At 44.0% G+C, this 16,076-nt stretch overlaps 1 protein-coding gene across 3 annotated transcripts in view; it reads right to left on the bottom strand.

The window, feature by feature from the left end:
- Positions 1 to 16,076, bottom strand: part of FYN (FYN proto-oncogene, Src family tyrosine kinase) — a 493,823-nt gene that overhangs the window by 461,324 nt on the left and 16,423 nt on the right. The window lies entirely within an intron of this gene.

Raw genomic sequence — 16,076 nt, 5'->3', positions numbered from 1 at the left:
GTTGTTTATCTACGTTCTAATGGAGATGCCTTTTAACCAACTTAATAGATATTTATACTGCGCGATGGACACTTTAATGTTGGGGACAGCCCATTCAATCCTAGCTTTGATGGGGAATGTACAGTGTGCACGTCAGCCATTCACTAACTACTTTCCGCGGCTGTCTTAGCACGTCCAGTTTATATAGTTGTTAAATGTTCTCTCTTTTTCAGGTGTTCGTATTATTTGTGAATGAGCTGTTTAGCTCACCCCCACCCCATAAGCTGCAATACACTGATCCTCCAGGCCATCTTCTTTTTATCACCCTGTTTCACTGCTCACGTGCCCTGATTTCCTTTTTGTCAGCCTTCAAAACTCTTATAATTAACATTAATACAATACATACCTCATTGTCTGTTGGCTCACCCCCTCAAATCCAGCTAGGGTCCTAATATACAATCTGGCTGGGTTATGACTTTATTAGGCATGCCCACTTTGTAATCTTCTAAATATAGTCGACCTAAATAAAGGTACCCAGATGTACTTCACGGAAACAAGTGACATTCATAACTATGAAAGTTGCATTTATTTATGAATGGTATTTGACCTCTTAAAGTGAGATTTAGGCACTGCCACTTTTAGTATGGCTCTGTGTGTGTGTGTGCGTGGCTCTGTGTGTGTGTGGCTCTGTGTGTGTGTGTGTTGCTGGCGGTATGCACCTGTTACAACGCATTTTTTAATACGCACTACCACTACAACGCAGGCATTACAACGCATACCATTACAACGCATAGCGCTGGGGGGCGCTCTAGGATAAGAGGTAAGTTTAATTTACTATCCAACACCTTCCCTAGGGTCCACGGGGACTGGAGTTAGAATAGTAAATTATACTTACCACTATCCAGCACCCCAAAGCGCTATGCGTTGTAACGGTATGCGTTGTAAATACCGCGTTGTAATGGTATGCGGAGTAAAAGTATGCGTTGTAACGTCATACATCCGTTGCTGGCTCTCTGTGTGTGTGTGTGTGGCTGGCTCTGTGTGTGGCTGGCGCTGTGTGTGTGTGTGGCTGTGTGTGTGTGGCACTGTGTGTGGGTGGCTCTGTGTGTGTGTGTGTGGCTGGCTGTGTGTTGCTGGCTCTGTGTGTGGCTCTGTGTGTGTATGTGTGTGGGTGCAAATGCAATAGGCCTCACATTGCGAGAGATTAAGCTATTGGCATTGTAAATGACAATGCCACTTATGTATCTGTTTTCAAAACCAACACATAAATACAAATTTTGTCATTTACAATGCCAATAGCTCCAACTTTTGCAAAGGCGAGACCGTTGCATTGTAAGTGCTTATTTAAGTAACTTCTGATGTTTCAGCGAGAACATTTTTTTTAACTCTGCAAATTGGGGAGAGGATGTCGCCTAACGGCTAGGGCAGTCGACGTCAAATCTGGGGAACCGGGTTCGCATCTCGGCAACGACGCTCAACATCCTGTGATTCTGGGCAGATCACTTACTCTCCCCATACCTAAACGAAAAACAAACAAAAATTGAATGTGTCCTTATGTAACACAACTGGTGCTAATGTAAAGCACTCTGATACCTTCTGGTCAAGTTTGCGCTATATAAAAACTCTGAAAAAAGAGAAAAAAAATATTCAGTAGGCAAGACAGTATCGGTCATGTGCAGTAAATCTCTAATTATGTGGAAACCCATAGACACAATGTCCTTATTCTTTTGCCTTTAATGATTAATCATGGAGATGTAGCTGGACACAGCCGAGGACCGATATTTAGATGAATTTGTTGGGAACAGAAGTAGGGGTGCAGTGTGCTGCAACACCCCTATATAACTATGCGGGAGGTCAGTTAGCGGATGAGCAATAAAGAGACCTTTACATTTTATTTTTAAATTGTCGCATTTGCTGCGCTTCAAAGACAAGTCTAATGTCAGGCTATGTCTTCTAACAAGTTGTGCTTATTCTTTTAATATAGAGGGTGTTGTTTATTGTTACTTCTCTGACTGCAAAGTGAGAACATTTTGTAAAGTGAGCTATCTGCTGATCTTGCAGGGGTACAGGGAGAATGAAAGTAAAGGCTGTAGGATCACATTTTTTTCTAACACAGAACAACAGTTAAAAACCTGTAAATAAACAGTACGAATATTTCAGAATATATCAACAATCAATAAAGTGCAAATGAAGCCCATTTTTTTGTAATTCTGGTGTGTGATGGAAATTTGGAAACAACATTTTAATGTGATCAAAACAAATTAATACACTAAATAATCTCCAAAGCCTGATTTCCACACATTATCTTTTCTGTGCTATATCATTTTATCTGTAGTTTAATTGTATGTTTGCAAAAGTTTAGCAGCCATTTCAATGGAAAAGCTGCTGTATGTAAATGGCCATGTGCTACCACACTAAGCTACAGTAACGTATTTGTGAAACAGTGCTCCAAAATACACCACCAGCTACATTTTATCCCCTTATCGCTCTGCTGCTGAAAATGTTTGCATATTGTTCTTTTTTGTGACACTTGGATTGTTCACAATCTCAATGACTTCAGTGATGTAACATTGATGGTAGCACACCCGCTCTGAAATTCTTTCTAGCACCACTTGTCGGGAATCCCTTAAGGATAAATGCCCAGTCCCCATTGGTTTATCATTTGGTCTTGAAAAGCACAAACCTTGAAAGACTCCTTCCCTTAGCCGACAAAGCATACTGCATAAAAGCACAAGCGCAGCAGAAGAAAGGAAAGCATTGAGTTCTGCCTGAATGCTGCAGGCTAATTTTTCGTTTGAGAGAATAACATAAAGGGACTTGGATCCGGACAAAGAGCGGGATCAGAGGAGACAGTAAGCTCAAGTGGTTCAGTCAAACAGTATCTCTTGCTAGGGAAGAAGAAGGAAGGGATCCTGCCAGGTGACTGTGCCATGCCGAGCGGTACGTGACAACCATCTAGTCCCAAGGCAGCAGCGGCCTGGCGAGCCACAGTAGATCAAAGAAACGATCAGTCATCTCGCGTTGATGAGCCAGTTGAGTGAAGTCCTTACTCAACAGGGAACACCACCAGTGTGGAGAACCTGACGGCAGCTCGACGGCTGTTGCCTAGAAAAAGGCAGGGCAAGGGTGCAGCCAGAGTGCTTTCTGTCAATGACGGGCGGTTGAGTTGCCTCCAACTGTGACATCACTGTCAAGCGTGTCAGTAAGGACAACGTTCCAGTCCCCTATAGATCAGTGGAAACTACAAAGGTTACGAAATGTAACATCAGACAATATGAATACGGCGAAGGCCATGGTACAGGCCCTTTATCAGAGATGGTTAGCGAGACAGGCAGAAGGAAGGGGCAGTCGAAACATTATAGAGGAGAGCAGCAATGGGCAAGCGTAGAATGTGTGCATTGCAGCAGTTACCCCGGCTCATTCTTATGGAATTTCACTCAGCAGGCTTCAGGATTTAAACTTCCTCTCTTTACACTCAATGGCTCATGAATTAAACTGGCATACAACTTTGTTCACTTTGTTTCTCCAAGAATAATATTAAGATGAATTGGTGTCCTGAGAGTAGGCTGAAATTATATTTTGTATACACCCATTAAATCCAGAGTGGATTCTTTTTGAGTATTTGTAATAATCACTCTGTATCGCTTACTCGTGTGCCTGAGCAGCTGCAATGTTAGTATGGTTATGATAGAGCAGAGGAACACATACATTATCTGTATGTTCCTACACAAAATACTGGGGTAAAGGCTTGGCGAGGAGGGAAAACAAACTAATTAAAGATGTATCAAACTCCCAAAAAGTAGTTATTGTCAAAATCACAAACATGGGGCCGGAATAGTTTTCTGCACCCTCACAGCACAAGTGGGAAGTTGCATAAGCAAAAAGAATATGTACCCCTACTGCCTCCTTAATTTTTAAATGAATCATGGATTAGTACTTGTGCAGAGACCTGTTCCCTGATTGGAGGTATTTTAGGGACAATTCATTCTTTTATCCCATTCTTTTATCCCATCTTTCATCCCCTGTCATAGCTACCCGCCATCCGAGAAACAAAGCATGGCAATTCAACTGAATCTGTATTCAACCAGTCTGCACATACATGTTGTAGAACACCCGACCAAAGAGTGCAATGCGATGTTAAATTACAAAGACGAAAGCTGGCAAATGGCACCGTGCACTATGTCTAAAGTCAAGCAAGATGGAGTGTCAGGCCACGATATGGCCGACACATTTGCCTTTTGCCCGTTAAATAAGAATACACTCTAGCTCATTAACAATGAGGCAGCCAAATGCACTCTGAGTCTTTCTTGGCTTGCTTCACCCGCTGCTGCATTGGACACATTGCATTGTCTCCCATTGGCAAAGGGGATTGTTATCTGATTTTCTAAGTCAGGTCCACAGAGTCTTTTTAAGTTACGGGTTCAATACACCTGAGGAATAAGTTCAGATGCTATGTTCCTGGCTCTCCTCTTCGGTCCATGGATACCTACTTTCTTTTGCTTCCCAGCTTTTGTGTGGTGGGAGGGCCTTTTCGGCCTCGACAGCCAAACTGTGGAACACTTCTAGCATCTCTATGCAGAATGCAGAACTTGTTGCCCTTCGAGAAAATCTCGAAGACCTAGCTCTATGCTCAGTAAAATGTATCCTCTATCTTCTGTTGACCTTTTTCCCTCAGTTCTAGGACACCTTTAAGGTAGCAGTGTACTTAGTAAAATTATAATACAACACAAAACTTAGGACACCTTCTTAGCTGACCTGGCAGTTTCTTTTTCTCTTCAACAGGTTTAGGTGGAGAAGTGTGGCTCAATGATTAGAGCGGCAGACCCTGATGCAGAGGTCCAGCCCGGGCCAGGGTTCAATTCCCCGCCTCGGTGGGTCTTGGGCTCAAAATTCCATGGACCTGATAATTCTCGCCTCAGTGCCTATTCCAATCATGGAGTCCCACTCTGCAACTCTGGGCAATAGCTTGCTTAATCTCCACAATGGCCCCCACAACGCTAAGGATGCCTGGCCTCCACCTTGGGGGTGCCCAGGAGTGGACGCCTCACAGGGAAAGCCAGGATGGGTTCCACAGCGGTATTCGTACAAGTTCCTTGAGACCCTTGCGGGTGAGTAGTGCGCTATACAAGTATCAATTTACAAGTATCAATTGTTTTAACCTATTTTCAGCTTTATCACGTCTTCCACTGTTTTATATCTTGATATCACAGTCCAAGTCTGATTTCTCTCAGGTCTTTTCAGTTACTACAAAAAAGGAAATTTCCTATTCTTCACTTGAGTAGTGTGATGTACTTGACAATCGCATCTGTAATAGCTAATCAGGAGCTTAAGGTATTCGAGTTTACTGGACTACCCTGACCAGGGAACAGTACTCCCGGCAGCACAGTTTATTTCAGTTTTTAAGACAAGAGAAAATTAGGATTTCTATTGCAGTATGTTTGTGCACTCAATGAGCCCTGTAAACAAATATGTTGATGTTATTTACTCTTGTGGAACTTCTGGCTTACTCCTGCACCCCAGGAATGAGTCAGAAGTACTAGACAAATAAGTCAAACCTACTCATAAGAAAAGGCCGTATTTAGAGATTGGTGGGTGGGATACTCTGACAAGATGTGACAGATAGCCCATCTGCTGTATTATAAGTAAGGCAACCCTGTTTTCCGTTTTTACTCATTTTTACATATAAATACAGACAGAAAACCATTTATTTTCCGGTCTTTATTTATTTTTAAATATGGATAAAAACGGAAACTGGGTGATTTTGGAGTGATTCTAAATGTTGTAAATCATGACTGCCAAGCCAATAGCTGTGCAGATTGACAGGCAAGGGGCTCAAAAAATATAGGGATTTTAGTAAAGAGCCTTAAACAGCAGTACATTTGCAAAACCTTGGTACTAAAATTTACATATTTTCTTACAAGTGCATATTTCACCATCTGAGTGAGTATATATAATTTAACACAAGTGCACATTAACTGGTTAAATAAATGCAGCTATACATTTCAGCTTCATTTTTTCACAAAACCTAAAATAAATATGGATAAATACAGCTAAAATTAGCAAAAAATAAATATGGATGAATACGGATGGAAATGACAAAAATATAAATACCCTTTGGTCACTTTTTGGGTGAAGGGAGGCACACAGTGAACTGTTCCTTTAGTGTTCTATAGTTGCGTGGGTAGGGGAGGGGGGCGGGCTACAGACCTCTGGGTGGTCTACCTGCACCAGTGTTGTCCTGTTGACCAATTAAGGGGTGACAGGAGTGCCTGCAGAGTGTGGGGAGGGGGTATGCTGGGTGATTTGAGACTCAGAGTTTGGGGTGTGAGGGTAGTGGTTTTGTTTTGTTTTGCAAAATTATATGTGTGATGACATTGATGCAGGGTGGCATAGTGACGAAGAGGCATATACTGCGATGTTATGGATTTGACAGCGGTGGGAAGGGGACCGCTGATGTGTTTGACACAATACACCACAGGGATGGCTACATCTAATTCAGAAATGTACTCAATCCTATCCTGGAATGTGAATTGGATGGGAAGCATGGTTAAGAGGGGACTAGTGGCTGCGTACTTCAAAAGGTTGAAACCCGATGTCATTCTCCTACAAGAGACACATTTGCAAGGCACTAAATGTGGGTTCCTGGGCAGAGGGGCTTACAGACTTATGGCCCATGCTGGATTCTACACAGGGGCAAAGGGCCTGGCAATACTTCTCAGGAAAAACCCGCCTTTCAGAGTAGAACGCACCTGGGCAGACCCCAATGGCACGTATGTGACGAATAAAGGGGTGTTGAATAGGAGGCACAGCACATTTATTACTGTATATGCACCACCCAAGCTCCAAAAGCAAACAATGGACAAGCTCGTAGCGATTCTATTAGAAGCTGGGTCAGATACACACCTTATAGGGGGAGATTTTAACGATGTTATGGACCCCATGAAGGACCGCATGACGGTCCCAACTGGGAACCTTAAAGAGACGCCGCTCAAACGGTATGCAGACACCTTAGCGCTCATGGACATATGGTCTCGACAACATCCTCAGACTAGAGCCTACTCATTTTACTCGGGGCACGCAAGGCATTTTCACAGATCGATTACATATTTGCTCCAGTGGGGGAACTTTGGGAGGTCCACAAGGTAGGGTACCTGGCAAGGGGCCTCTCGATCACTCACCCTTGTGGCTCACGGTGGGCGCCCGTACACACCGACAGAGTGGGGAGTGGAAACTGAGCCTGCGGGAACTTAAGGACCCTCAGATTGCTAAAGAGCTCAGGGTGGATACAGAGTTGTATTTTAAAGAGAATCTGGGTTCGGTGGATTCGGCGATCACCCTATGGGAGGCCTATAAACTGGTGCTAAGAGACAGGGCACAAAATATAATAGCACATAAGAAACGAAAAGAGCATGAGGAGATTGCGGGGCTGGAATCCCAGTTGCTGCAGCTCGAGTCACAGGCAAGCACGGTGGTGACCCCTGAATGCCACACAGTCTACAACTCCTCCGACAGGAATACTTTTCATTGGCCAAAAAAGACGTACAAAATGCAATACAAGCCATGTACTGGCGCATATACGACGTGGGTGATAAGACTGGTAGGTTACTCGCATGGCTTAGTAAGAAAGAGCTTGAAAGTAGGTGGATAGAACAGATACAAACGGAGGATGGTCGGATTCACCTGACCCCTACCGCAATAGCCAATGCCTTCACTGACTATTATGAGGCCTTCTACATGCGGCGTCACCTGGCCGAAACGTCCTGCGTACAAACATATCTTCGTGACATACAGCTCCCCTAATTAATGGACAATGAGTCCAAGATGTTAGAAAACAAACTCACAACAGAAGAAATTGCGTTAGCGATTGGCCAAATGAAAACGGGAAAGGCTCCGGGACCTAACGGGCTACCCCCCAGAATTCTTTAAGCAACATGCAGCACTTTTTGGCCTGCATCTCCTCCAACTTTACTTGGAGGCGCATGAGACGGGCAGCCTTCCCAGAGACTTGCGGACGGCCACGATTGTACTAATCCCTAAAAAGGACAGGTCACCGCAAGAGTGTAGTTCATATCACCCAATCTCTCTCATTAATATGGAGACAAAGGTATTGGCTAAAATATTAGCAAACAGGCTAGCCGTAGTCATTACTGGCCTCATTCACAGGGACCAATCCGGCTTTATGCCCAAACGATCGACAGATGCCCGTGTGAACGCCTATACATCGGAAAAACAAACCAGGAAGTGCGCCAGCATATCTCCCAACATAAATCAAGACTGAAAAGAAAGGTGGAAAATGCGCCCTTAGTCAATCATTGGGCAAGGATGCAACACCAAACCAGTGATTTGAGGTGGACAGTTATATCCAAGGTCGAAAAAGATCCCCGTGGAGGTGACTGGAACCTCAAACTATCCAAGAGAGAGGCATTTCTTATAGTAAAATTCGACACGGCAGTGTCTGGCCTCAATGAGTTGAGTGAAATCTATAAATTATAAGGGTGCCACAGATAACCCCTGAGTATCCCCGCTATTACTTCTGGTAGATCACACTTCGGTTCACTGCAAAGGTTCAGCATCTCTGTTGAAGCATGAACCGTCGTCCGTGTCCCATTCATAACTATGTACAATTAATGCTATTTGTACACCCTGTCTCTCAGACCCCAGGCTTCCGTGGAATTCTTTCCATACAAGAACCGGGTCGATAAGTCATCAACCACGCCCCTTGTGGGCGGTTCTTGTGAAGCGTCCCTTTAAAAAGGAACACCATCTCGGCTGCGCTTTTCCACGCATGCGCGAGAGAGAAGTGCCGACTGAAACGCTAGCCTCCCATGGTGGCGCTCGGGTGAAAAGTAAGTGTTCTTGCTCCAAAAGGTGCCAGATAACATCCCTGCCCCCACTGTTAATAACGGTTGGTTTGCCCTTTGTTTTAGATTACTCCAACGCATTTGGTAGGCGTTTGCCCTTGGCGCTTTTGATGTACGAGTATGGGTTAAGTTGGAACACCGAACACATTCGGTAAGAACTGGTGAATTTGGCACCATATCACCGACATGTATACAGGACCAATTGTCTGACAGGTTCTCGTGCCCTTCTAGTGCTCGTGTTTGAACGCTTCTGAAGTCTTTTTGCTAGTTGTCTCGCCATACTCCGAAGCACGCCTATTGAATAGGAGCGGTAAGATCTTTTGTTCATATAAACGCTCCCGTAATAACGACCCTCGTGAGCAGTGAACTGTTACATGCCATTTTTCTACTCCACTGCAGTGCTGATTGTTCATCCACTGTGCGGATTAGAAGAACATACCGACTTAACCAGCTCAGGTTTTGAAGCTTTCAAGACCGGTAAGATTCATTTAACCTGTCACTTAGATAGTACGCCAAAGAGTTGTTTTAACCTGCAGGTGTAATCGGTTCTCTTTTACATTGCAGCTGAGACCATTCACCTATCTGGTCTTGTCGTCCACTTCCTTACCAGCCCCGAAACGAAGCAAATTAGTGGTAGGGGTAAGATAGAAGTCCGTTTCTTTGATCTGACTACGCTACTCCGCCCTGGGCGAGAAACTCTAATGAGGTTTTTTCCCACCTCTAGGCATCCGTGCATTCTGCGCTTGAACGAACTCTTTCACTACATTAGCGGGACATCTGGAATAAGAAAGCACATCATCTGATGTGAAAAGGTGAGTATTAAGACACACGTATAGCAACATCCCGATTGGTCCACGCCCAAGCCCACTCTGGAAGTGTGACCCCACCTGAATAGGCGAGCACAAACACTTCAGCCAAGCCCTTATTTCAAATGTCTTTATTCCACAGGATAAGACCAGCCACAAGAGGCCCTTTCCTTAGTACACGTCTAGGACCCCCTTCGTTGGGGAAGCCATTTGCAGGACTGGCAGTAGTATCGTAAAGCAGTGCTCTTGATGTTGTCCAATGTTTAATCATATGGTTGTTCTAAAAGTCGTATAATATTCTATACTCATTTTTTCTATTTTTCTTCTTTTCTGTTTCATTTGTCATAGATATTTATAGAGGCCCTGAAGAGAATCCCCAAGCATTATAGTGGGATTCGAAACGCGTAGGCCCCGCCCTAACCCGTCTGCATGAGCATCTGGGCATCCAAATAGCTGAACCCAGAGCTCTATTATGTACATTACCTTGCAGTACTAATTCGAAATGAGTCTCAACCAATCTGCTAGAGATATAGGAATGTACTACTAAAATTTTTTTGTTCTATTGTTCTTTGAAACCACTCGCAGACCTTGGTTGCTTTTTGCTTTTTACCTTTCTCCTTCCCCCCCTGTGTTGGGTTTTCCTCAATTGTTTCTAAATTGTGCAACATCATTTTCCCCCCGAGTGTGTGAATGTGATATGGTTGTTTGTGATATGCTTGAAATCTTGAATGAAAGATTGAGTGTATGGGTAATGCCTAAATGTCCCACGTGTTTGTCATAAAAAAAAATTTGTACTATGTATTACATTTTGAAATAAATTCTTTGTAAAATTTGAATAAAATGCTATTGAGTAGCAATCCCCATTCTTGAATTCGTTTTCTTGATTTGGATGGATATTTGTTTATTTGAATTATCTATATCAGTATTGGCATTGTTGTTTTGTTAGATAACAAACGATCGACAAGGCTTAATTTGAGGAGACTGCACAATTGGTTAGAAGAGGTTCACGGTAGGGAGGATCCCCACCTGGTCCTCTCCCTCGATGCTGAAAAGGCATTTGACACGGTCCGCTGGCCTTTCCTCATGTCTGTAGTGGAGGAATTTGGAATTGGTCCGATATTCAGACGCTGGATTGCTGTACTCTACGAGAGACCTGTGACCAGGGTTAGAGTCAATGGAGTTGTGTCACTGGAATTCCCAATAGGTAGAGGCACCCGACAGGGTTGCCCATTATCGCCTCTGCTCTTCGCCCTGGTGTTGGAACCACTCGCCTGTGTGATCCAAATGCACCCGGGCATTATGGGATTTAGGAGCGGAGATGATGCAGAGACTGATGAACGCATATCCTTGTATGCGGATGGTATCTTACTGTATGTCACAAACCCAGAGAAGACGCTCCCCACCATTATGGATAGCTGTGAGACATATGGTATTCATGATGGGCACAAAAATAATTGGTAGAAACATACATGTATCCAGTAGGTATGAGTAGTGATCATGACATCGGCCACAGTAAACTCCAGCTGGCTTGGGAGGGTTTCAAGTATTTAGGGATATATGTTACCACCAATGCAGCAATGGCATGGGACCGCAATCTCTATAGGGTGAACAGGGAGTTTCAAGCGGACGTTGAAAGGTGGGGAACCCTGCCACTAACCTTGTTAGGCAGGGCAGCACTGTATAAAATTATAGTGCTCCCCAAATTTCTTTACGTACTGCAAAATATCTACCAGTTCATACCAGTCGAGGCGTTCAATAAAATTGATGACCTGTTGCGTAGGTTTATTTGGGAGGGGAAGCCGCCTAGGATGGCGTTGGCGACACTGCAATGTAACCAATACAGCAGCGGTATCTCGTTGCCTGACCTTCGGGCATATTACTGGGCGGCCCACCTAGTTGTTGTGAACAAGTGGCAGCGTGCCGAGAGAGATCACCCCACATATGTACTTGAACGCACACAGTTTACCAAACGCCCACACACGTACTACCTATATGGAGGGAAGGGGGCAGCTCAACTCCTGACTGCGACACAGATTGTTATAACAGCCTGAAAACAGGCTGAACGACAAATGAAGTGGGATGGCCTGATCACTAGGGAAACCCCACTTTGAGTCGGTACCTGGCTTCAGGAAATTACAAAACTCCGAGGTTTCCAACAACGGGACCTACTAGGCATTTCACAACAAAGATCTGTTATACTGTAAACAACTGGTCACGTTTTCCCACCTACAGGTTGAATATGACATGAGCAGGACTCAACACTACAAATACTTGCTGCTGACCCATGCCTGGCGCGCGCAACACTTAGACACTAATGATATTCCGGAATATGCACCTCTGGAGGGGAGACTACTGATGGGAGAAATTGCGGAGAAAGCGGTTTCCTGGACATATAGGACAATAATTAACAACAAGCCAGACACTTTACGGAAGTTGCGGGCGAAATGGGAGGCAGAGTTAGGTGAGATGGAAGACTTAGATTGGGAAATGGGGCTGAAGCATCCGCGTGAGGTGGCATTAAGTCCAGGCTTCGACTAATACAATTTAAATATCTGCATAGAGCGTATTATGATAGGGCGCGACTGCACCGTATGGGTAGGGCAGAAACACCAGACTGTTTGTGATGTGGGGTGTCGGTGGGTATATTCTTTCACACTGTGTGGGATTTCTCACAGATTCAACAGTATTGGGCCACCATGTTGGGAAGGTTGGGTACTGTCTTGGGAGAGACGATTCCACTTAGTCCGCAGTTTGTTTTGTTGGGAATATCCACTGACCTCCCTAAACCAAAGTTAACCTTACTTCAAATAGGATTAGTGGTAGCGAAAGGCGACTTGGCCAAGGCTTGGGAGGCGGTGGCGATCCCATCCCGGACGGAGTGGGAAAAAAGTATGGATATGTATATGTTGGGGGAAAAGACGACATATAAAGCACAGGGCTGCCCCAAAAAGTTCAGGAAAATATGGAAGCCATGGTTAACACACTATGGATTGTCACTATCTGACTCACAGTGATCCCCTGTGGCGAGTGTGTGGGTTATACAGCTGAAAGATGCCAACAACGAATGTACAAGATTCTAGAACAGTTACTAGATTGTCCACCACTGTTGTTCTTATATGATGCCGATGTCACGCTGAAGGTGCCACCATGTGTTGATATTAATCAATGTCTTTGTAATGTAATAAAGAAAATGTTAATTAAAAATAATATATATATATATATATATATATACCATAAAACTGGGAGCCCTAATTATAAGAGCCATAGGCTGTAATGCAGTTGTAGTAGGGTGAAGAGGACATCCAACACGTTTGTGATGGAGTATCCCATCCGCCAAACTCTAAATAAGGCAGAAATTCTTTGTGAATTGAGCCAAAAGCTTTCTGGATTTGAACTTATCTGTGACCAATTGGTTTAACAGCAACTACTTCCCTTTCTCACACCCTATTTCTTGGGATCAATTTATAGTGTCTGCCTCAATCACTGTATTCAAGCCTGTGAGGGAATGGGGCAACATCAATCCACGCCTTTCTTAGAAGGGCAAATCAAATATGGCCTCTCTCTCTCTCAACGACAGCGCAGGTCTGACAGATCACTTCAGCTATTCTGGTTAGCCCATGGCTCCCCAGTGCTTCTTCTAACTGATAAGCTCCCAGAAATTTACATAATTTATTTTTTTTTAAACTGGAAAATCAATAAAATGACATACATTAAGTTGTAGAAAATTATGTGACCTCTTTGTGCAAATTGTGAAATGCGCATTCAGAGTTGAAATAGTTATGCATATTTAGTAAAGCTCTTCTATTTTGTGGTCTTGCTGAAATCAATCATCCAACTAAGCCAGTCTAACTTTACCCTCTCTCCAATTGTATACTACAACCACCTTGGAGTCAGTGATGAAAGTTGTGAATAAATTTAGTGGCAGGGCCTGATGTCAACAGTTTTACAAAAGTGCTTAGAGGTAGCCGGGGCTGTGATTCTGGGTTAGGACACCAAAGTTATGGAACTACATGCGACTAGCTAATTTTTTAAACCATTTTACTAGTTCACTTAAATCGCAGTGTTGTACTAGTATATTGTGGTGGAAATATCGACCAGCTAAAAAATTGCATCCATGATATCCACTACCAATGTATCATCAAGATAATTAGATGTAGAGTTAAGAATAGTAAATCTATATTTTCCTCCATACCAGTCAATCAATCAAGGGTTTGTAAAGCATGGCTACTCACTCGTGAGGGTCTCAAGGCGCTGGGGAGGGGGCTGCAGATTTGTCTGGGCGCTGGGTTCATTCGGAGAGCCAGGTCTGAGGTCCTTCCTGAATTGGGACAGTGATGGGGATTGCCTGAGGCAGAGGGGCATGGTGTTCTAGGTCTTGGCGGCGAGGTAGGAGAAGGATTTCCCTCTGGTTCTGGTCCTGCAGATCCGTGGGAAGGTGGACAGTGAAAGTGGTGCGGAGCAGAGGGGTCCGTTGGGTGTGTGGAATGAGAGGCGGTGGTTCAGGTATGCGGGTCCGGCGTTGTGGAGGGCCTTGTACGCGTGGGAGAGAAGCTTGAAGAGTTTGACTGGGAGCCTGTGGAGTTAACGCAGGTGTTGTATGATGTGGTTGCGGTGGGGGATGTTTAACACAGTCTTTCTAGGGTGTTTTGAACGCTCTGGAGCTTCCGGATGAGTTTCTGGGTGACTCCAGCATAGAGTGCATTACCTATACAGGATTCCCCTGAGGATATAGTTTTTGTCAATATTGTGGATACGATATTTCTGCACATGATATTTTGACCACGATCTTGAGACATAGACCCAAAATGTTATCTTCTCCAAAAACTCCTCCGTCCCCCACTATCTTGTGCTCCACCAACATTACTCGAGATACTCGAATTACTGAATCTGATTCTGACACTATATTTTAATCTGTAAAATAATTGATATTCTCAGGTTGATTCAGAGATATTTAATGTGGGAAAATTCTAGCTCTGGGAATGCCGTTCAGAGAAGCGCCACAAGGTAATCTCTGGAATATGGCATTAGTTGAACCCGCGCAAACCCGTCCTCTTTTTCTTCTGTAACTGTGCATGTGAAGTATTTCCCAATTATTCTTTGTAGTTCTCAAACACGGTCATTTAATACATTTTAAAATGCCTATAATTCTTGCGCTCAGACGCCCCTTGTGGTTTTGTTAGCCCCAGCGTAAAGTTTCTGTAACAAATTATGAAATACAATTCACGAGTCAATTTATTGGAAATTTACTGCTTGCTATGGAACTGAAAAGTCAACCAGTTAAACGATGAATGGTTTGGCTAATTCTCATACTAAATTAATAAATTCAATTGACCTATCTACGCCTAGGGAATATTGCACAAGAATAAACGAAGACTTGTTCACTTTTCTAAAATGGCGGCAGTAATAGTAAGTAGCGCCTGCCTGTGGGCGCCTCTCAGTGATGTCTCTCGCAGAGCAGCAGCTGTTCCAAGGCCCCTCACTGACGCACTTCCCTGGTTCTCACTGCACAATTACAGTTATTATTGCATTTTTGAAAGGCCAGTTCCCCTTGGGGAGTTTTCTGCTTGTTTTACAAAGGGTAAAAAAAGCATACTAACTTTAGGTATGGTGCGTGAAGTGCATGGGGACGAGGGAAGGGTTGTTGGCACACCATATTTTGGGACAATTTTTACCACAGCTGCCTCCCTCAGACTAAGGCCCCACTCTACCTCTATCAATATTTACCCTTACCCACTCTAATCTCCCATTGGTTTTTCTCCTTCTCCCTGTTGCTGCTGTTTGTTTCACCGCTCTCTTTCCCTGCCTCGCAGCTCAGTGGGTTAAGTGTATGCTGCTGACATGGAAGTCACAAATACAAACCATTGCAGGAGCAACTCAACTTTTCGTCGTTCCATTAAATTGACTATACCACCTAATTTTGCAGTGCTTAGAAACGACAGAAATAGTATTAAGCGCCATAAATTAGCTTTAAATCAGCCGCCTCAGTGTGGATAAACATACAGAATAATGATTGTCTAAAAGAATAGGTATATGCAAGTAAGTAATTCCCTTACTGCGTTCCACCGAAAGGCAGTATCTAAAACGCACTGCCCAGGGTTTCACGTATTCCCTTTCTGGCCTCCAGCTTTTGACTGCTGCTAAAAAACGCTTGGAAGCATTTTCAGGGTTTTTTTTGGGGGGGGGGGGGGGGTTATACGGTAGTAACTCGACCGGAAGGTGTCCGAGTGCTCTTTACATGAGCGTCAGTTGGGTTACATTAATTTTTGCCCAGAATCCCAGGATTTTGAGCTTCCCTGCCGAGACTCGGACCCGGTTCCCCAGCTTTGAAGAAGGCCACTCTATCCGTTAGGCCACAATCTCTCCCCAGGAGAGAAAAACACGCGTTTTTATCTTGGTTCATTGAAAAAGCAGCACCGGTTTTCTTTAACAC

Source organism: Lissotriton vulgaris, chromosome 6 (genome assembly GCF_964263255.1).
Source record: "Lissotriton vulgaris chromosome 6, aLisVul1.2, whole genome shotgun sequence".
Classification (NCBI taxonomy): domain Eukaryota; kingdom Metazoa; phylum Chordata; class Amphibia; order Caudata; family Salamandridae; genus Lissotriton; species Lissotriton vulgaris.
This window is presented reverse-complemented; position numbering and strand designations above follow the sequence as displayed.